Genomic DNA, 23,459 nt, shown 5'->3' on the forward strand with positions numbered 1-23,459 from the left:
AAGAAACAGTATGCTTTTCTATTGTTGCCTTCACGAATAAAGATCCAAAGAAAGCAAAATAAAATGATGGTTTGCTAATCATATATAGCTTCCAGATGTATTGCAGGATGCTGACAGTAGGCTACACTGAAACCCGTTGTTCATTTTTTTCTAGCTCGTTTCAAATGGACGATACAGAGAGATACTGCAAAGTAAGACTAGAAAGGGTTAATTCCCCATTACAGAATATAGAAACAAATTTCAAAAAGAGTCTCTCTGGAGAAAACATTTTTCCTAAATGAAAGTGTAAAACAAAGGAGAGGATGACTATTTCCCCTCTTCTTTTTGACAGGTAATAATAGTACATTCTGCATTGGAAGAAGGTCTTTGATGTTATGTCATTGTCGATGTTCCACAAGTTAGTCAAGGTTGTCGTCTAAGTTGTTGAGCCGCCCGTCACCCTCCCGTCACCCTCCCACACAAAGGCTTGCCGGTGTGCAGGAAGGTACAAGGCCATCCGTCCCTTAGACTGGAGTCGAAACCACGGCGACGACCCTCACGACTTGTTGTCGTCGTAGAGGTCGAGCGATGCCTGGATGTCGGGAGCTCCATCTCACAGACCACACTGCGCGGGGACAGGGAGTTCCGGTTGAAGAAGTGGCCACCTGCAAAGGAACATGGGAAAATGTCAATGTCAGTGACACCAAGAAATATTACACACCTCCCAGTAAGATACTTACACTACATGGCCAAAAGTACTTGGACACCCCTTCAAATTAGTGGATTTGGCTACTTCAGCCACACCCATTGCTGACAGGTGTTTACAATCGAGCACACATTCATTCAATCTCCATAGACAAACATTGGCAGTAGAATTCCCTATACTTAAGAGCTCAATGCCTTTCAACGTGGCACCGTCATAAGATGCCACCCTTTCCAGCAAGTCAGTTCGTCAAATCTCTGCCCTGCTGGAGCTGTCCCGGTCAACTGCAAGTGCTGTTATTGTGAAGTGGAAACGTCTAGGAGCGAAGTGGTAGGCCACACCAGTTCACAGAACAGGACCACTGAAGTGCGTAGCATTCAAAAATCGTCTGTCCTCGGTTGCAACACTCACTACAGAGTTCCAAACTGCCTCTAGAAGCAATGACAGCACAATAACTGTTAGTTGGGAGCTTCATGAAATGGGTTTCCATGACTGAGCAGCCGCACACAAGCCTAAGATCACCATGTGCAATGCCAAGAGTTGGCTGTAGTGGTGTAAAGCTCGCCGGCATTGGAGCCTAGAGCAGTGGAAACGCGTTCCCTGGGTTTGGCGGATGCCAGGAGAACACTACCTGCCCGAATGCATAATGCCAACTGTAAAGTTTGGTGGAGGAGGAATAATGGTCTGCGGATGTTTTTTTATGGTTCTGGCTAGGCACCATAGTTCCAGTGAAGGAAAATCTTAACGCTATAGCATACATTGTAGACTAATATGTGCTTCCAACTTTGTGGCAACCGTTTGGAGAAGGCCCTTTCCTGTTTCAGGATGACAATGCCCCTGTGCACAAAGAGGTCCATACAGAAATGGTTTGTCGAGATCGGTGTGGAAGGACTTGACTGTCCTGCTTAGAGCCCTTACCTCAACCCCGGCAAACACCTTTGGGATGAATTGGAACGCAGACTGCGAGCTTGGCCTAATCGCCCAACATCAATGCCCGACCACACTAATGCTTTTGTGGCTGAATGGAAGCAAGTCCCCTCAGCAATGGTCCAACATCTAGTGGAAAGCCTTCCCAGAAGAGTGGAGGCTGTTGTGGCAGCAAAAGGTGGGACCAACTCAAAATGAATGCCCATGATTTTGCAATGAGATATTTGATGAGCAGGTGTTCACATACTTTTGACATAGTAGTGTATCTAGAGAAGATGATGCCTGGCACCATCAACAAACAACAAAGACAAATGTAGTGTCATTCATACTTTAGTCTTAGCATCTGTAAATTAACCTCATTACAAGAGTCACTGGGATTGGACACCATCATGGACATTTGCAGTTGAGTAAAAGTGTGAGTGTAAGACATGGTGAGGTCAAACTGTGACATTGTGAATCCTCAATGATCCTCAAACTGCTATAGAACCACAAGCCAAGAGAGTTATATGTGGAAGAGCACCCTCTTTGAATCATAGTAATCATCAATATCATTGATACCTCAATAAGATCTAAGCAGTGTTATGTAAAAAGGTTTGTGGCCTGACGATTCTGATGTGAGGTTAGACATGTAATGCAATATCTAAGAAATAGTGCCATCTACTGGGGATAGTTTTGCATTACGGCCAAATACACAATGAGCAGACAAAACATTAGGAACACCTGCTCTTTCTGCGACACAGCCTGACCAGGTGAAAGCCATGATCCTTTATGGATATCACTTGTCCAATCCACTTCAACCAGTGTAGATAAAGGGGAGGAGACAGGTTATAGAATGATTTTCAAGCCTTGAGACAATTGAGACATGGATTGTGTATGTGTGCCATTCAAAGGGTGAGAATATTTAGGTGTCTTTGAACAGGGGTATGGTAGAAGGTGCCAGGCGCACCGGGTTGAGTGTGTCAAAAACTGCAACACTGCTGGGTTTTTCACACTCAACAGTTTCTTATGTGTATCAAGAATGGTCCACCACCCAAAGGACAATCAGCCAATTTGTCACAACTGTGGGAAGCATTGGAGTCAACATGGGCCAGCATCCCTGTGGAATACTTTCGACACCTTGTAGAGTCCACGCCCTGAGGAATTGAGGCTGTTCTGAGGGTAAAAGGGGATGCAACTTAATATTAAGGTGTTCCTGATGTTTTGTACACTCAGTCATGGATGAGCACAGAAGAACATTCAACTTTCTGTAGAGAGGTGTGTGTGTGTGTGTGTGTCTGGTTTAGATGAACAAGAATAATTGGTGTCATTCAATCAATATAGTAACGCATGCACACACACACAACGTAGTTTTTGTGAAATTTCCAGACTTTTTGGAGTAAAAATGTTTGACCATTAAAAATCCAGATTTTCCCTAACCCTTCAGCTTAAAATAGCATTGTAACACATTCAAGACCTGATAAATGTCAGGACATTCGGGTGAAATGTTAGGAAATTGTGGTCCTGATAATGTATGACAACCAAATACAACACTTACATTCACATAACAAGTCAAAAGGAGGGATCCACATTGGTTTAATGTCTCAAAGCGCTTTGCCCTTTTACAACAACAAAAAAATACTAACAATACAGAAAAGGTACAGTAGTACAAGCTTACAAATACAATACAGAAAAATATGTCACAAGAAGGCAACATTGCCACGAGGCTCCGGCAGAGAAAGGGTCTAGAGGGGCAACCACGTGATGGTCATTACTCCTCCCACTCCAGGCTGGAAGATAAGGAAGAGGAAATGAATGACATTTAGAAAATAAGGTGGCAGAAGAAAGAAATAGCATGCAAGCAGGATCAGAGAAGGGAAATGCAATTGATCTGAACATTAAAAAAATACTTTTCTCTTATGTAAGGCACTTAGCTCTAACACTTGTTATTTCAATTTGATTTGGAGTAGAGGGGATGGATGGAGGCTGTGGCTTCCGGAAATGGTTGTTCTGATCTAGCGCTACTTTATTGGGCAATATTATGAAACAATACTCACACTGTCTCCGTTAATAGATGTGCAAACATGCACAATCCAATATTATCTTACTTTTTTAAAACTCTAACCGCAAATGTATCAGATACATGCCAGTACCCATGTCAACTGTACTTGACTTCAGTACAAATATACACTATGCTACAATTGTGCTGTTAAAGTATTTTTCGATTTATGTTAGCTGGGATCAAAAGTTTCGTAAATTAATGGGACACTACCACATTTGCCACATCTGAATAATAGTCTCAGATTGTTTTGCATCTTTCTGGACTGTATTCAAACTCCATTGTCTTGGCAATGGTTCAAAGTAGTCAGAGTTTAGCCAATTTCAGATATCCACAAATCCAGGAGGATAGGCCTGGATTCCGGCTTAGTTAACAGGAAATTAAATAGACAACAATATTCTGTGACAAAACCATTAGGACTATATGAAACCAAATCTTGAATGAAAGTACAATTGAATCCAGTAGTAGAAAGATGTAACTATGGAAGTGGATGGTGGTACTCACTCAGGGCTGGAGAAGCTGGCAGTGGCCTTGATGATCATATAGAACAATGTGAGAGCGCTGAGAAGGCCGAAGCTGGCGATTATAAACCACTCCTCTGTCAATAAAAGGAAAGGAGGGGGGGGGGGGGTTGTCACTGCAGCCCACCATGCAATGGGTTAAAAACCGAGTCCCCACAGGAAAACACAAAATATCTTTCCTCTCTTTGAAAACCAATGTGAAGCGGAAAAGTCAGGAGGATGAGGAGACGAGAAGATAAAGAAAGATGGGGCGTGTCCTTAAGATCCGGTGGAGAGCGACAGAGGAGAGAGGCAGGATGAGCTCGAAGACAGGAGATAAAGACCTGGAAGCACGGGCATAGTAGACAGAGTGTTATGCACACACAGGCAGATGTGCACATACACAGACAGACACATAGGCATGACCTCCAACGCACCCACACACACACAAAAGCAAAGATCGCACGCACACAAGCACCCACACAGCACACACCAACTGCGACAGAAAGAGAAACAGAGGTGTATGTAGGCCTACAGTGCATGTATCTATACAATGCATGTACACAGAGTATACCAAACATTAAGAACACCTTCCTAATATTGCGCTGCAGGGCATGGATTCTACAAGGTGTTGAAAGTGTTCCACAGGGATGCTGGCCCATGTTGACCCCAAAACTTCCCACAGTTGTGTCAAGTTGGCTGGATGTCCTTTGGGTTGTGGACCATTCTTGATACACACGGGAAACTGTTGAGTGTGAAAAACCCAGCAGCTTTGCAGTTCTTGACACAAACCAGTGCACCTGGAACCTACTACCATACACCCCCCCCCCCCCCGTTCAAAAGGCACTTAAATATTTTGTCTTGCCCAATCATCCTCCGAATGGCACACATACACAGTCTCAATTGTATCAAGGCTTAAAAATCATTATTTAACCCGGTCTCCTCCCATTCATCAACCTGTCTCCTCCCATTCATCTACACCGATTGAAGTGGATGTAACAAGTGCCATCAATAAGGGATCACAATGTTTTGTATACTCAGTGTATAGTACTAATGTAAAGGCAGTGGCACTGGACACATTGAAAGAAGGAAATTGAGTCACATTATCAAACAGCATAAATTGGGTGGATTTAGGAAATAATGACTGATTCATTTATGGAAGTAGGCCTAGGTACTAAGAGTTATATAAGAACTCACCTCACTCTATTATTTAGCTGTTGAAGTATTCACACTGATTAGCTGTGTTGTATGCATTACTGAATTACAATTACTAGCTTTAAGCGAAAGGACAGTACACAAGTAGTTGTCGTAATAACTGCAGTGAAATTTCTCATTTGGTTGCTGCAGCGCTGTGAAAATACATTTATTTCCCCTTCATAAATAGTTATGCACAGTAAAACAAGAGTGGGGTGTAACATTTGTTTTGGTAGGGGATCGGTACATTACAGAATGGCTTTTTGCCAGTTGTGCTTTTAGCCTTCTCGTGGTTGAGGTTAGGATCAGGGTGGGATAGGGATTATGGATTATACAGACAGTGGCAGCGGGATTCAGGGGGGGGGGGGGGGGGGGGGGGGGGGGGACCTACAAGAGACAAGTCTCTGGGGCTGTATTGTGTGTGTGTGTGTGTCAAAAGAGGGGATGAAGAGCGGTACGGAGGGGGCAGGGAGGGATTTAGGAAAAATATTGTGTGTCTGTGTGTGTGTGTGTGTGTCAAGTCAATTTACCAAAGGTTTGCAGCTCCAGTAAATATTTTGCTACTCTAGTTATTCAGTTTAAAAAGTCTGTTTGGCCTTCACTCATTATTTAAAATGGCATTACCAGAGACATTTTATTTTGTCAAGGTGCATTCCTTCACTTAGTGTTTTGAACTGAAAAGACAGAGCTTGCATTCTGATTTGCCAGGATAAAATACAATTGTGGGACACTTTTAAACACTTTTAATGGGTGCGTGGGTCACAGAGTGTGCCTGAACTCGAAAGGTTGAGAAGGAGAGAGAATTAAACAAAAAAGAGAGAATTTTTGTTCTATTGTGTTCCAATTTTACAACACTGAATGTAACCTTTCATATCAATAAAGTAACTTGAAATAAGAAAGAGTGTGTCTGAGGCGTAAGCTGCTTACTGGTGACGGCGATGTTGATTTCTCCGGTGCGGGGGGTGAGTTCTCCGCTCTCGGAGGGGATCTGGGGTCCGGTACCGAGGGGGCCTCGGTGCAGAGGCTCCAGGCTGATGGACGTCTCACTGGACAGGTCCACCAAGGCCGTCCGCTGGCTGGCCATCGTCTGGCTGCGCCCTATCCTGTGGTCCATGTCAAAACCGGCGTTGTCCACGCACGGCAGGTTGGGCTAAAGGGGGAGAAGTAGTAAAAACACAGGGGTTAGGGGAATGTTATGGTTAGTGGTTGAAGTCCAATTTGTGATATATTAACTTTTGCCAATGTTAGCTCACGCTAGAAAGAACAGAGGCACGGCACGTTTTTAACACAACTCAATATTTTGATCGCTGACCCCGATTTTGACCCTGAACCCTAGCAAGTAGCTCTTGTAGCAGCTCATCAGATCCAATGATACCACTTTAGTCTGTTCTGGTATGACTCTAATTTCTGGTGTCCGAGCAATGGTTCCACAACTTGCCAGCAGGGGGAATACTAGGGCTGTCTATACATGAGGTCACACACAGCTGGCATAAACTGAGGGTTACGCAATCGTCTGGATAAACATCTGTCACAATGACCGGGAGCAGCATGTGAAGGGCAATCACATCTTAATCTACAAAAGAACACATGCAGTTTAATAGACAGTGAAAGAGTTTGTTGTATTCTACAGTTAATCAACATAAACATGTGAAATTGAGACATGTTTACATAATATCTTCTAAGGTCATCTTTTTCCTCTCATTATTTGGGTCAAGAGTATCGTGTGATCAGGTGAGGGGAAAAAAAAAGGGCTGAGACCATACTGGTACTGGCATACTAACTTTAACACATTTCCACTGATAAGGCACTAAGACATCGACAACACTAATACTCACCATGATGCCCAGAGCTTTGAGGATGTTCAGCTTACACATGGGGCAGGTACAGTGCTCGTTCAGCCAGGGGTCCACACACAGCTTATGGAAGACATGTCTGTGCAGAGAGCGAGACAGAAACAAAGAACACGGTTGAAGAGCACAAAGCCACCTCCACAAACAAGCCCCCCCAAATGGCGGACATGGGGCTCTTCAAAATCCGCTTTGGCCCTCTTTTCCCCCCTTTACATCCTACGACTGGAGAATGACTGCTCTGTTTGAGCCGGCTAGGAGGGCCTGTTGTGTCTTTAACGGCAGCAGAAAGTTGGTGGGAAAAGGAAACGAGTCACGCTTTATAGACACAGTGGTCATTGTGGGGCAACTTAGACACAAAATGGACATCGTGTGTCTTATGACACAAGGCGACCATTGTGGATATGAGAGAAACATCCTTTAAAAAATATATACAGTGCCTTGCGAAAGTATTCGGCCCCCTTGAACTTTGCGACCTTTTGCCACATTTCAGGCTTCAAACATAAAGATATAAAACTGTATTTTTTTGTGAAGAATCAACAACAAGTGGGACACAATCATGAAGTGGAACGACATTTATTGGATATTTCAAACTTTTTTAACAAATCAAAAACTGAAAAATTGGGCGTGCAAAATTATTCAGCCCCTTTACTTTCAGTGCAGCAAACTCTCTCCAGAAGTTCAGTGAGGATCTCTGAATGATCCAATGTTGACCTAAATGACTAATGATGATAAATACAATCCACCTGTGTGTAATCAAGTCTCCGTATAAATGCACCTGCACTGTGATAGTCTCAGAGGTCCGTTAAAAGCGCAGAGAGCATCATGAAGAACAAGGAACACACCAGGCAGGTCCGAGATACTGTTGTGAAGAAGTTTAAAGCCGCATTTGGATACAAAAATATTTCCCAAGCTTTAAACATCCCAAGGAGCACTGTGCAAGCGATAATATTGAAATGGAAGGAGTATCAGACCACTGCAAATCTACCAAGACCTGGCCGTCCCTCTAAACTTTCAGCTCATACAAGGAGAAGACTGATCAGAGATGCAGCCAAGAGGCCCATGATCACTCTGGATGAACTGCAGAGATCTACAGCTGAGGTGGGAGACTCTGTCCATAGGACAACAATCAGTCGTATATTGCACAAATCTGGCCTTTATGGAAGAGTGGCAAGAAGAAAGCCATTTCTTAAAGATATCCATAAAAAGTGTTGTTTAAAGTTTGCCACAAGCCACCTGGGAGACACACCAAACATGTGGAAGAAGGTGCTCTGGTCAGATGAAACCAAAATTGAACTTTTTGCCAACAATGCAAAACGTTATGTTTGGCGTAAAAGCAACACAGCTGAACACACCATCCCCACTGTCAAACATGGTGGTGGCAGCATCATGGTTTGGGCCTGCTTTTCTTCAGCAGGGACAGGGAAGATGGTTCAAATTGATGGGAAGATGGATGGAGCCAAATACAGGACCATTCTGGAAGAAAACCTGATGGAGTCTGCAAAAGACCTGAGACTGGGACGGAGATTTGTCTTCCAACAAGACAATGATCCAAAACATAAAGCAAAATCTACAATGGAATGGTTCAAAAATAAACATATCCAGGTGTTAGAATGGCCAAGTCAAAGTCCAGACCTGAATCCAATCGAGAATCTGTGGAAAGAACTGAAAACTGCTGTTCACAAATGCTCTCCATCCAACCTCACTGAGCTCGAGCTGTTTTGCAAGGAGGAATGGGAAAAAATGTCAGTCTCTCGATGTGCAAAACTGATAGAGACATACCCCAAGCGACTTACAGCTGTAATCGCAGCAAAAGGTGGCGCTACAAAGTATTAACTTAAGGGGGCTGAATAATTTTGCACGCCCAACTTTTCAGTTTTTGAATTGTTAAAAAAGTTTGAAATATCCAATAAATGTCGTTCCACTTCATGATTGTGTCCCACTTGTTGTTGATTCTTCACAAAAAAATACAGTTTTATATCTTTATGTTTGAAGCCTGAAATGTGGCAAAAGGTCGCAAAGTTCAAGGGGTCCGGATACTTTCGCAAGGCACTGTATATATGAATGGTCTGTTCCATATTATTACATAACGGCGGATGGCCAGTTTCACTGCACTTCAAAAGGACCATTACGACCACATTCACGGTAACTTCTCCTGTCTACCTGAGCTCCTTAATGTCTTTATTAAAATGCATGGTACGCAAACCATTTCAACGTTAAATATCCTTATGTGGAGCATCCATAAAACAATACAAGGTCCCATTTATTGCTAAAGAACACTTCCTTAAGTGCGAGTAAAAACAATGCATAATAGAAAATACTCCTAAGGACAAACATAAAAGTGCAACGGTTGATTCTGCTAAGTGCCTGTCTAACATAGACTGGCATTTCCTGGGCATGGAGTGTAAAGTGCTGTTCCTTTTCAAAGCCTCTAACAGTGGGGGCACCCGGCCTCTAGCACTGCTTTATTGGCTTTCAAGGCAGGCACAGAAAACAAGGGCTTTATACATTAATGAGGAGTCTGTTTACCATACAATGGCTTGGGTAGAAAGTCGGTGTGCAGTCAGAAGCAGAGCTGCAAGAGAGGGACTTCTGGATAAGCCGCGAGTGCAGTCAGACTCGGATAAGAGCTTGCGTTTCAGTTTGTTTGTTTCACAGTTTAAATGTGTGTGTGCCACAGGAGGTCGGTGGCACCTTCATTGGGGAGGACGGGCTCGCGGTAATGGCTGGAGCGGAATGAGTGGAACGGTATCAAATACATCAAACACATGTTTCCATGTGTTTGGTGCCATTCCATTTAGTTCGTTCCAGCCATTATCGTGAGGCGTTCTCCCCTCAGCAGTCTGTGTGCGTGACTGTAACGAGTGTTGGTATCGGTCTGTGTATGCTATAAGTGAGCAACTACAGTCAGGGAGAGATTGTGCTCGGAGTATTCGGGTGGTATCCCAAATGGCACCCTATTCCCTATGTAGTGCACTATAGAAGGAATAAGTAGTGCACCACATAGGGAATAGGGTGCCATTTGGGATGCTTCCTTTCTTAGAGCAGCGGGGGAAAAAATTGACGGTCAGACAGACGGGTTATTAGATACCATACCAGATGGCATCACGGAAAAAACGCAACATACCAACCAGAATAAATTACATTTGTTTTTCCTGTCTTAGTTGGTATGTTTGGTTTATCCGGATGGCATCTGTTTTGACATCTAATATGTTTGCCTGCCTACCTGTATATCTGTCTACCTTCCTGTCTGTCTGGATGTATATCTGTCTACCTGCCGGTATAACTGTCTACCTTTCTGTCTGTCTGCATGTATATCTGTCTACCTGCCGGTATAACTGTCTACCTTTCTGTCTGTCTGCCTGCCTGCCTGCCTGTATAACTGTCTACCTTTCAGTCTGTCTGCCTGCCTGCCTGTATAACTGTCTACCTTTCTGTCTGTCTGCATGTATATCTGTCTACCTGCCGGTATAACTGTCTACCTTTCTGTCTGTCTGCCTGCCTGCCGGTATAACTGTCTACCTTTCTGTCTGTCTGCCTGCCTGCCGGTATATCTGTCTACCTTTCTGTCTGACTGCCTGCATGTAAAGTCGGAAGTTTACATACACTTAGGTTGGAGTCATTAAAACTCGCTTTTCAACCACACCACCATTTTTTTGTTAACAAACTATAGTCTTGGCAAGTCGGCAAGGACATCTACTTTGTGCATGACACAAGTCATTTTTCAAACAATTGTTTACAGACATATTATTTCACTTATAATTCACTGTATCACAATTCCAGTGGGTCAGAAGTTTACATACACTAAGTTGACTGTGCCTTTAAAACATTTGGAAAATTCCAGAAAATTATGTCATGGCTTTAGAAGCTTCTGATAGGCAAATTGACATAATTTGAGTTAATTAGAGGTGTACCTGTGGATGTATTTCAAGGCCTACCTTCAAACTCAGTGCCTCTTTGTTTGACATCATGGGAAAATCGTAATAAATCATCCAAGACCTCAGACATTTTTTTGTAGACCTCCACAAGTCTGGTTCATTCTTGGGAGCAATTTCCAAATGCCTGAAGGTACCAAGTTCATCTGTACAAACAATAGTACGCAAGTATAAACACCATGGGACCAAGCAACCGTCATACTGCTCAGGAAGGAGACGCGTTCTGTCTCCTAGAGATGAACATACTTTGGTGCGAAAAGTGTAAATCAATCCCAGAACAACAGCAAAGGACCTTGTGAAGATGCTGAAGGAAACAGCTACAAAAGTATCTACAGTGGGGCAAAAAAGTATTTAGTCAGCCACCAATTGTGCAAGTTCTCCCACTTATAAAGATGAGAGGCCTGTAATTTTCATCATAGGTACACTTCAACTATGACAGACAAAATGAGGGAAAAAAAATCCAGAAAATCACATTGTAGGATTTTTAATGAATTTATTTGCAAATTATGGTGGAAAATAAGCAAACTGCACTTGGGGACAAAGATCAGAATTTTTGGAGAAATGTCCTCTGGTCTGATGAAACAGAAATAGAACTGTTTGGCCATAATGGCCATCATTATGTTTGGAGGAAAAAGGGGGAGGCTTGCAAGCCGAAGATCACCATCCCAACAGTGAAGCACGGGGATGGCAGCATCATGTTGTGGGGGGTGCTTTGCTGCAGGAGGGACTGATGCATTTCAAAAAATAGATGGCAACATGAGGGAGGAAAATTATGTGGCTATATTGAAGCAACATCTCAAGAAATTAGTCAGGAAGTTAAAGCTTGGTCGCAAATGGGTTTTCCATATGGACAATGACCCCAAGCATACTTCCAAAGTTGTGGCAAAATTGCTTAAGGACAACAAAGTCAAGCTATTGGAGTGGCCATCACAAAGCCCTGTGTTCAATCCTATAGAAAATGTGTGGGCAGAACTGAAAAAGTGTGTGCAAGCAAGGTCTACAAACCTGACTCAGTTACACCAGCTCTGTCAGGAGGAATGGGCTAAAATTCACCCAACTTATTGTGGGAAGCTTTTGGTAGGCTACCCAAAATGTTTGACCCAAGTTAAACAATTTGTTGGAAATGCTACCAAATACTAATTGAGTGTATGTAAACTTCTGACCCACTGGGAATGTGATGAAAGAAATAAAACCTGAAATAAATCACTCTCTCTAGTATTATTCTGACATTTCACATTCTTAAAATAAAGTGGTGATACTAACTGACCTATGGCAGGGAATTTTCACTTGGATTAAATCTCAGGAATTATGAAAAACTCAGTTTAAATGTATTTGGCTAAGGTATGTAAACTTCCCGACTTCAACTGTATATCTGTCTACTTTTGTCGGTCTGCCTGCCTGCATATCGGTCTACCTTTCTGTCTGCCTGCCTGTATATCTGTCTCCTTTTCTGCCTGTCTGCCGACCTGTCTGAAAAATCCCCATTAGTTCCTGCCAAGGCAGCAGCTACTCTTCCTGGGGATTATTAGGGATTATGTTGGTGTTATGGTTTCAGAACTGAAATACTGGTAGTTGTTGTTACTGCATATCCTTGGATATCCTACAATAATTGGCTATCGAGACTGTTCTGTATCTGTCTACCAGCCTGCCTGTCAGTCCATCTAAATCTGACCAGAAAACTTCCCTCCATTGACAACACACTGTCCTATAGACTGATATTAAATGTACAGAGACACAAATTGAGTGGCCGTCAAGTATATGCATTTAGTTATTGATTGGGGATAGCAGTGTGTACTTAAGGGAGGCTCCAATGGGGTTGGTGTTCAGAGATACTGAATGCAGACAGAGAAGGACGCAACATGCACACACATGATAAGGACTGATAAACACCATTCTACATAAACAGCCCGGTTGTCGCCACTCGTTCTCTCACTCCCTCGCCCTTGTTTAGTCGTTTGTCCTCATTTCCTCCCCCTCTCTGTTCGCTCTCCTCCAAGTCCGTGAGAATAAACCATGTGTTTGCCATCGGATCAAGTCTTAGATCTACAAAACTACAAGTACTGAGGTTACCCAGAAAAACTACTAGTGCATTCTTGGTATCATTGCAGTGTGACACACACAGGTAGCGATGAAGGGCAGGAACCAAGGGTACATTTACCTTTGAACCACTAACATGACCAGTCAATCGCACATGTTACTCTAAATCTGTAATTAGCTTATCCATGGATTCTGGACAAAGAAAGATCTCTTTAGCTAGCCTAACTCTGACACTAATTCAGTCATTTTGAAATGGTGATTATCCTGCATTGCATTGTGTCTATTACTTAAATAAATGATAGCAGGTTTTGAGGCCAGCCAATTCTATCTTTTCAATTTCCTTTAAAATGTTTGAAACATGTAGACAATCAGCATGTCCACAATTTCTGTGAGGACGTACACGCAAAGAAGACTCGCCCCTTTCAGCCTCATAAGAAGGACCTGTGTCCTTCACTTCCCCTTCTCACAGCAATCTGAGTGCTCCTCTTTGACAGAGACTGGATAAGCAGGATGGATGGAGAGCATTAATGGCGATTGGCCAGTTTAGTCCTGGACTGTGTTTACATTTCTGATATCTGATCTGTACTGAGCTGGTCTGTGCTGGACTGAAGAAGGGGGTACGTCGTCCTTGCGTCAGTTGGGCCAAATGAAACACAGCCCCAATGCAATTATGCAGAGATTGGCCGGCTGAGTCAGCTGCTACTCAAGACCAAGGGTGCATCTCCAAAGTCTAGGAGAACTTTGGAGATGCATCTGCAGAGACAGGATTGGTGAAAGCAATGTGGTCGGATGCCTACTGGGAATCGTCATTCACCTGTCCAAAGAGAGGAGGCAAGTAGAGGAACACTTTCTGGATGTGCCATGTTCTGACCGAATGATTGATATGTCTTGACATGTCTTCAGAAGGACACCTTGGGACACATCTTGAGAGTGAGTGACTGTGATTACCAGCAGTGTCCTGTCCCTTAGTCCAGTTTCTTAGTTCCATCAGCAAAGGCCAGATAGGACACGGCAGATGGCGCAGGGAGGGGTGTGTGTATGTGTGTACGAGACAGAGAAAGACAGTGTCCGTGCCTGCAGAGTGTGTGTGTGGGTCGGAGGAGGACGTTAAAGTACGTGTGTGTGTGTGTGTGGGTCGGAGGAGGAGGACGTTAAAGTACGTGTGTGTGTGCGGGGGGGGGGGGGGGTGCTGGATGCGCCTGGAGGTCATTTGGCAGCGCTGGGTCTAAATATAGCCGGAGCGAGCTTGCAGGGGTTACGACTCACAGCGAGACCCGACGGCCTTGATAGCAGAGCGTCTGCATTTCCAAAACAGACCAGACTCCATTTAGCCAGAGCTCCTCCCTCTCTCCCTCACTCCCCCTCCTTTTTCCTGGCAAGAGCTTAAATGTCAACTCTAACAGACATTACATTTTCCACTTCCTTTGTAAACCTTAGTGATCCACTACACCAACACATGCTGTATGTGTCCTACAACTGATCCTAACTCAGATCCAAATGGTCAAACCAGAGGTGATTGACAGGTAGTAAAAATGGGATTTCATGGATTAAACATTTTTCACCTGACCTGCACACATACAGTATTTCATTTTCGCTCGTCCTGTTTTCATATTCCTGTGGTGTTATGTATGTGTGCAAATGACCTACGGCTAAATTGTTGTGGGGCGTGTCTCTGGTCTAGCCTGATGTGCGTCAGTACATTCGTCCCACTGAGCAGAGCTGCAGGAACGGTGCGTGACGGATGAGTGTGGTGATTACCTCAGACAGGAGGAGAGATGTCAGGGATGGGTAGAAACGCACGTCACAGGAGGAGGGAGGGAAGGAGAGGAGGAGGGAAGGAGAGGAGGAGGGAAGGAGAGGAGGAGGGAAGGGGATGTAAGTGGATGGTGTGACATTGAGAATGAGTGGATGGCGGACATGTTGCATTCCAAATCCGAGTGAGTGTCTGTTGCGTGTAAGAGGGGCAAGGACGGCGTCAGGCTGTCAGCTAAAACTCCTGGTTTAGGATGTATATACTGGAGGTACTAGGACAGACACACACAGTCTTGTACAACTAACCTTGTGGGGACACAAAATTTAGTCTCATTAAAGATCCTATATTCCTTAACCCCTAACCCCAAAATGTAACCCCTAACTAACAAAATGTCTCTCCCCCCAATCCCCACACGCACTCACTTGCAGGGCAGGATGCGGACCACGTCGTTGAGCTGGTAACCCTCGATGCACACAGCGCAGTGGTTGAAGTCCGGGTCTGTCTCCTGCAGGAGACAGACAGTACAGTCAGTGTTAGACAGCCACAACTAACAGGAAGTCATCTACAGAGGGAGTGAATGAACAGTGACAATGAAACAAATGCTTCACTTTTGACCATTCGTATTCAATATCAACCCGCTTACAAATAGCTGTTTTGTGCGACAGACCCGAGGTGGAAATGGCGCCAAACATGGTCAGTGTCTGACGTGTCTGTGGCTAACTGCCCTGGCATGCCCATCAGTCGGGGTGATGCTTAAGCATGACATGGGAGGAAACGAGGGAGAGAGAGAGAGAGAGGGGAGGAGTGGCTGGTAAGTGAGAGAGAAAGAGGTGTGAATAGGGGTGGAGAGGTAGAGAGAGATTGCGTGAAAGACAGTGACAGACAGGGGGATGACAGTGAAAACATGACAAGAGAGGTATAGAGAGCCCAGGAAGAGAGGGGGGGGATGGTGGGATTGCTGCCAACGTTCTTTGAATCTAAGAGAGACTGACAGAGTGGGCATGGAGAAAGCGAGAGAGCGAGGTGGGGGGGGGGGGGAGCGAGAGAGAAAAAAAGTGATGAAGAAAGAGAGAAAAATAGAAACAGTGTGATGAAGAGTGTGATGAAATAGAGAGAGAGAGAGAGAGAGAGAGAGAGAGTGCGCGTGATAGAGGGAGGGAGAGAGTGTGAGGGAGGGGGGAGAGAGAGAACAGAGTGTGATAGAGAAGGAGAGATGGAGAAAAGAGAGATAATCAATGGCATATTATTTATGGAGTGTGGCTATCTGTCTCTACTGACAGAGGAGAAGCTGCCACAGAGGCACAAGGACATACCAGCGCCCAGCCCAGCCTGGTCGGGGACTGAATTAACCAGAGCAAGCAGAGAGGGGCTGATCGATATGACAGGAACAGGGCTCTGAGAGAACACAGACCCGCTGTCTGCTATCTCTCCAGTCATACCTGGGAACACTAGCCTAGTCCGACATGCATGTGCTTTAGATAGCTCCACTGACGGTGTACAATGGTGGCCCCATACGACCATACAATTGCATGGCAATAATAGTCAGAGGAGTTGGCTTAAGCCCATATAGATGTGGGACCAGGCAATGTAAAATACTGATAATAATAACAATAATGTCTGTGTTAAGCTGAGATTTTTTTTCATCCAAAGTGACTTATAGTTATCGAGTATGTAAGGTCCCTGCAGAAATCAAATCGCCAACTTAACTTTGTTCCAACAAACCATATCATGCTGTTGGCAAAATTGGATGCACAGTACTTCTGGGTATTCGAGTATTGATAAAGTCTGATAGCTTGTGTAGAACAGTAAATGATCTGTACCAGGTTGCCATGCAGATATCAATATAGAGAACAAAACATAGTTGTGAGGCCCATCTGACCAAGTGGGGCTGGCTGCTGTAAATGGCCGTCTGAATAAATATGAATGCTGTCGTCTACAGCGACTGCTGGCACAGAATGAGGCCAAGGCACACAGCACAGACCAGGGTATATAACCGTTGAGTAAATGTCACACAAAATATCTGGGTGCGCCATTTCTAAAAAGAGAGAGATTTTTTTATTTTTTATATAGTTTCCCGCTATAAATCGTACCTGTCGTAAACTGTGCATATTAAGCATTATAATTCCACCTGGAAAACGGCCATGACCTTTTATGGTGAAAATAACGCCTTTATTTGCGGTTTGATTTGGAACTTTTGGAATTAGGCCTCAGCAGTTAAAAAAAAAGAAAAAGAAAGAGCCATGACAAATTAGATCAAATATTCTTGGAAGTGGTGCCAGAATGTTTTGCAGTGACTCAGACTTTCACTGTAGTATTCAGCAAAGGACAGTGACTATCTCTGAAATAAAATCAACTATGACAAATTGTTGTGGAGTTGGCAGAACATTTTATTTAACAATGTTTTGAATCAACTTTTACCCCCCCAACCTAAATATGCTCGCTGCCCGCAAATTATGAAAAGTTGTCTTGGCCTACTTGAGACATTTGGAAATCAAGGTGAACTGTCTGTTCTACCGTTATCTTAATTAATGTAGCCAACATTTTAACTGCAATCCGGATCCGATTATAATGAGCGAAATAGGCCTACTTGAAATAGCTTATATATTTAGTACTGGGAAGTAGGCCTAGAATGAGAGATGGGACGAATTGTTTCCTAATTTGTTTAAGCTACGTTGGGAGTGTGAAACCATCACAGTCGGGAAAACGTGAGGAATTTATTTTGCAATGAGTATGCAAATAAAATAAAATCAGGAAATAGACTCCTAACGGTCCTAAAGGCATATTATTGTAGTTTGTTGTTATCTTATCTCCCATTTGCACAAAATACCACTTGCCTGCTTGCAATGCATTACTTCAACCACCATAAATTGTGCACACGCATGGTCTAAAGTTTGAGGAAGTCATGTGCACTCTCTCTTAAAGTAACATTTTTTACAATGTCAACTTCTGTGTGAAAAGTGGCACAGGAACGTTTTGGGGTATATTCTGTACATATGCAGAGTTGAAAAATGAGGCCCCAGTCCCTGTGTGAAATTGGCCCCTGCTAAAATAAAGCAGATCTGTGTCACTAATGGCAGATTTTCAAGATGTCAGAATCTGAGACTTCTAGGGCCCCGGGATGACAGGGGTTGTAGAAGAGCAGAGATCAAATAGTTACTCACCACAAGTCGATTTGCACTATGAGACACAACGGATGTTTTATCTTTTGGCTACTGATGTGATGGAATAGTCCCTGATGTGGCCTGAACGTGTCCTATGTGGACTGTGATTAATGGCTTACGGAGCTGACCAGTGCACTATTGAACGTGACCAGCATTGGCGTTGACGGATTTGACACGGGCCTGTCCTAGTGCCTGGCAAAATAGGTGACGGCACTGACCTTTTCATGTTGGCACTGGTCTTTTAAATCAATCGATCAATAGCTTGGCCCTTTTGAGTTGGACAGTGATGTTATTGTTCCTGAACAGATACCGGACGACAGGTCCATGAAGGAAATGTCCCTCTGGCTGTGCAGTAATGTTTAATTAAACTAATGACCTTCACAGCTGTAACAACAGACCTCCATAGCAGCCGCAATATAGCAGTGAATGCTGCTACATGCAGGTCTGATACACAGTAGAAGTTATGTCTCAATTGGTTGGGGCATGTTGCTCGTAACTCCAAAGCTACTGCTTTGATTCCCGCATGGGTCCACAAACAGTGAACTTATGTGTTTGCTGTAATGACCGTATAAAGGTTGTGTCAATAAGGAAAGGGCAGCTAGGCTAGAATGCCTCGTATTGTGTCTGGACAGTATCACGTATAATCTCCTTATCTCTCGACTGCAGCTCTCGCAAGCAGTCCTCGTCGGCTGTCAATTGTAAATGGCCAGGCAAGATCTCTCCATTACGTGCTCTTACGTCCAAACCCTGCCCGTGCTTGATGGCTTGTCCAGAGAGACGTCGTGGCCTGATAAACTGGCAGGTTATTTGTGACCGGTGACACTGTAGCCCGTTTTCATCTCCGCCATCACCGTAACAGGCTGTATTTTCTACCAAGGGCCTTGGCCCCTTAGTGCCTGCCGGTAATCTCCAACTCCTAGTTGCCCCCCCCCTCTCTCTTCCTCCTTCCCTTCCTCAATATCCAGCCTTGACATCCGGCTCAGTGCGGTCAATCACTCCCAGGCGGACTTCCTCCTGATGGAAGGTTTCAATTTCTGCAGCGCACTCCAAGGCCCATGGTTAATTCATGGCCAGAGACCTGTCACACCCTTGACGAGGGCTCAGAGGTGAGAAGGGAAGAGGCCTGGACGGAGGGGACCAACACTCTCCCACAACGCCAACCAATTCTCCTCCATGCCCCGTCAGCCCTGACGCTTGTCTTCACTCGAGACATTCTAAGGATCTCCGTTACACATCAATAGCATTATACATTTTCAGTCAGATGTGATTTGCACTTTTTCCTGCATGTGTCAATGTGAGAAATACATTTGGTGTGCTCATAGAAGGATTTAGAAAGGATTTGAACCTTGGGTCTTTGTTTAGTTGTTCTGGTTACTCATGTTGACTACCAACCACATATTCTGGAATATTTGAATAATAAACACAAGCAGGTTTTGTATTGAACATTCACAAGAGTGGAAGATCCCTTGATCAATAAATCTCCTTTGACACGTATGGCTTTAGCCATTCTCTGCTTGTATTTTATAACCTACCCACCCCCACAACCCACGTCGGTGCTAAACGACATCCTTTAAGCTGATCCTTCAGCAGCCTGCCATCCTGCCCTATCATCCGTCCATAAACTCATCAGTCACCTTTGATGACCTCATCCAGAGCTGTAAACCCTATGCCTCTGCGAAGTGAGAGGCATAAATAAAGAAGAAAGCCTAATACAATGATAAACGTCCCGGTGTCAGATGCTTCAGGGCCACAGACCCTAGAAGGACTTGATTAGTGAGAGAAACATGGCCGATGACATATCACCAATGGCAAACCTTACACCAATCATTGGTCACGAAGGGAAGAAGACCCAAGAAAGGAAAGTATGGACGGGTATTGGGAGGGACATCTTAATCTGGACTAGTTGCTGCATTCATCACCTCTTCCTAACATCAATTAGACAAGGCTTGACCAAGGTCAGCTAGACTGGATCTTCTCCAGATCTGGAATGGAGCATGGTTCCCGCTATGGACTATGTTGTTCTGTAGATCTGTTCTACTGTATTCCTATGGACAGGGGGTGACATTGACAAGCTCGTAACCAAGCTTAGGACCCTGGGACTGAACACCTCCCTCTGCAACTGGATCCTGGACTTCCTGATGGACCAACCCAAAGGTGGTGAGGGGAGGCAACATCACATCAGTGTGATGCGGGGATAAAAACCTCTCCCTCAACATCAGTAAGACCAAGGAGATGATTGTGGACTACAGGAAACCGGGGGGTGAGCACGCCCCCATCCACATCGACAGGGCTGCAGTGGAGTGGATCGCGAGCTTCAAGTTCCTTGGTTTTCAAATCACTAACGACTTAAAATGGTCCACTCACACGCGCACAGTCAAGAAGAAGGCGTGACAACACCTCTTCCCCCTGAAGAGGTTTGGCAAGGGCCCTCAAATCCTCAACAACTTTTACAGCTGCACCATTGAGAGCATCTTGACTGGCTGCATCACTACTTGGTATGGCAACAGCGCCACCCTCGATCGCATGGAGCTACAGAGGGTGGTGCAGACAGCTCAGTAATTAACTGAGGCCGAGCTCCCTGCCATCCAGGACCTCTATATCAGGCGGTGTGAAAGGAAGGCCCAGAAAATCATTAGACTCCAGCCACCCAAGCCATAAGACTGTTCTCTCTGCTTCCGCATGGCAAGCGGTACCGGTGCATCAAGTCTGACATCAACTGGCTCCTGAACAGCTTTTATCCCCAAGTCATAAGACTGCTACATAGCTAACAGAATAGATACATGGACTATCTGAGTTTACCCTTGTATTTTCTTTCTCTATGCACACTAACAGGACTCTCTACACACACACGCACATACAATCCACAGATACGCTGCTGCTACTCTGTTTATCATATATCCTGATGCCTAGTCACCTTACCCCTGTACATATCTGCCTCTATCACTCCAGTATCCCTGCACGCACATTGTAAATGTGGTATTAAAACTGCCCCCGTATATATCCTCTTACTTTCTCATGTTCTTCTTATTTATTCTTTCTATTTTTCTCGTGTGTTACTGTTCTAGCTTATGTTATTTTTAGTGCTACATTGATATTCATTACTGCATTGTTGGTTTTTGGAGCTCGGAAGAAAGGCATTTTACTGTACTTGTGCGTGTGACATAAAAAAAAAAGTGAAACTTGAAACAAGAAAGCAGTGCTGGCAGGTGTACCTTGTCCCCTTTCTTCACCGTCCTGGTTGTCAGCTTCCCGATGGCTTTCTTAGCTGCATCTCCAAGTCGACGCTGCCAGAGAGAGAGAGAGGGAGAAAGAGGAGTGGAGAGAGAGGAGGGGTGAATATAAAAAGGCGAACATGGAGAGAAAACGCAGCCTGAAGGTTGAATTAACAAGAACAATTAAATATACCTTACTCAGCACAAATGACTCTTCTCAAACTCATTTCCCAAAACTCCATAGTGTAGCACTATTAGAAATAGCTAATTGAAGGACATAAAATGACATTCACACTCATTTAAATGGTTGGGAACCTTTTTTGCTTTAAACATTTTGAACCATTGGAGAATTGGAACAAAAATAGTGCAGTACATTGAGCTCTAGCCCAGTCAACCGAAGACATGGCAAGTTCTACTGTAAAAAATAACGTTAATAATTGACCTTTGGACTTTTCAACCGAGGGCAGAATAAGGTGCCAATGAGTGAGGTTCAGTACATTGGGACAATGTTGAAAGACCTAGAGCCAGAATCATAAGCATTTTGCAGTATTTTACATTGAAGAGGAATAACAGGAAAATGTTAATTGGGAGGTCACAGTGTACAAAGAAACAGAACACCATCTCATCTTTAAGGCATGGTTCTTCACGTTTCTAGAACCCCTCTAGAACCCTTCACGTTTCTAGAATCTTTGCACAGATGCCGAAGCTTAGATGTCAGGGTCTAATTTTAGCTATGTACTCACAGTGTGGAGAGAGACAGACATTTGTAAAGCACATTTGCTGCAGAAGGGAAAGACCCGGGTTCAGTTTCTTTCCACTGATTAAACCTGCTGCTGATTTTGCACCAGTACTGTAGACACAGTGACATTGATTGAGAGTGAGAGCGAGAGCGAGACAGTGTGTGTGAGAGTGAGTGACACTCCCCCTGTGCCAAGTGATCAGCAGCATTAATAGGTCTGGTCTATCCTATTAACTACTACTAGGGCTCAGTGTGTGTAGTGGACTTATCTCACTGACCTAAGTGGATCTTCACTCATTAACACAGCCCCCACTGATTAATACTGCACTCTAGTGTGAAAGAATACACTGCGGTATGTGTGTGTGTGTGTGTGTGTGTGTGTGTGTGTGTGTGTGTGTGTGTGTGAGAAAGAGAGAACATGTGAGCTTTGCAAACATACAGAAGCAGTTGACTAGGCAGTTTAATTCGTTTGTGGGGTTAAACTAAAACAAACAAAAGTTGGTGACCTCTTGCCGCCTCAGAGAGGAGAGACAGTCTTTAAACTCCCAGTACTTAGTGACCACAGTATTTAGTGGCCCACAGTATTTAGTGGCCCACAGTATTTAGTGACCACAGTATTTAGTGGACCACAGTATTTAGTGTATTTAGTGGCCCACAGTATTTAGTGGCCCACAGTATTTAGTGACCACACATAAACACAGATGGTGAGGGGTTGTTTCCGATAGATAGCTAGCTAGAGAGGAGTCTCGCCCTGTCAGATGCTACATAGATCAGCACTGTTTGTAAACAGTCTTAAATGGCTCCTTGTTTTGTCTCCTTTTCCCACAGTTGTGAAATGACATTGAAGGTTTATACCACAGAGGGAAGGACAAAAGGAAATTAGGCTATTTAAAATAATTGGGACAGGACCCACTAACCTCCACTGTCCTCCACTATCCTGGCTTAAATTTCTGGCACAATTAAGGTACTAAAGGTAGTGTCTTAGACCAGACCAACTGAAAAGGGGTGTGTGTGTATTTTTAAAGATGCCAGACGCTAAGGAAGCAGAGTTTTACACCAACGACCCTCCATTAAGGATTCATGAACGATTTACCACATAAACATTTCATGGCTGCTTCCTCTCACAAAGAGAGAGCGAGAGAAGGGGGGGAGACAGAAAGAGAGAGAGAGCAGAGGAAGGTCAACCGAGCCTGACATACAGTCAACATCTGGAGGTCATGAAGGTGACTGGCGCTTCACCTGCCATCCACTTCCTTTACCTGATATGAGTCCTCACAGACAGTCGACTGAATACTAGTATGTCAAAGTGACATTGAGAGCATATGCCTCAACAACATTTGTCACCACTATCTAAAGATGTTTGCACTCAATTGTTAACTTCCATTTTTTAAAAGAAGCTGGATTTTTTTGTAGCGCTGTGTATTAATTTGGGGATAT

The 23,459-nt window shown here is 44.1% G+C and overlaps 1 pseudogene; it reads right to left on the reverse strand.

Annotated features, from left to right (window-relative positions):
* Positions 1 to 413: 413 nt before the first annotated feature.
* LOC139390562 (E3 ubiquitin-protein ligase RNF130-like) overlaps positions 414 to 23,459 on the reverse strand; it is a 77,812-nt pseudogene continuing 54,766 nt past the window's right edge.

This window comes from Oncorhynchus clarkii, chromosome 31 (assembly GCF_045791955.1).
Source record: "Oncorhynchus clarkii lewisi isolate Uvic-CL-2024 chromosome 31, UVic_Ocla_1.0, whole genome shotgun sequence".
Classification (NCBI taxonomy): domain Eukaryota; kingdom Metazoa; phylum Chordata; class Actinopteri; order Salmoniformes; family Salmonidae; genus Oncorhynchus; species Oncorhynchus clarkii.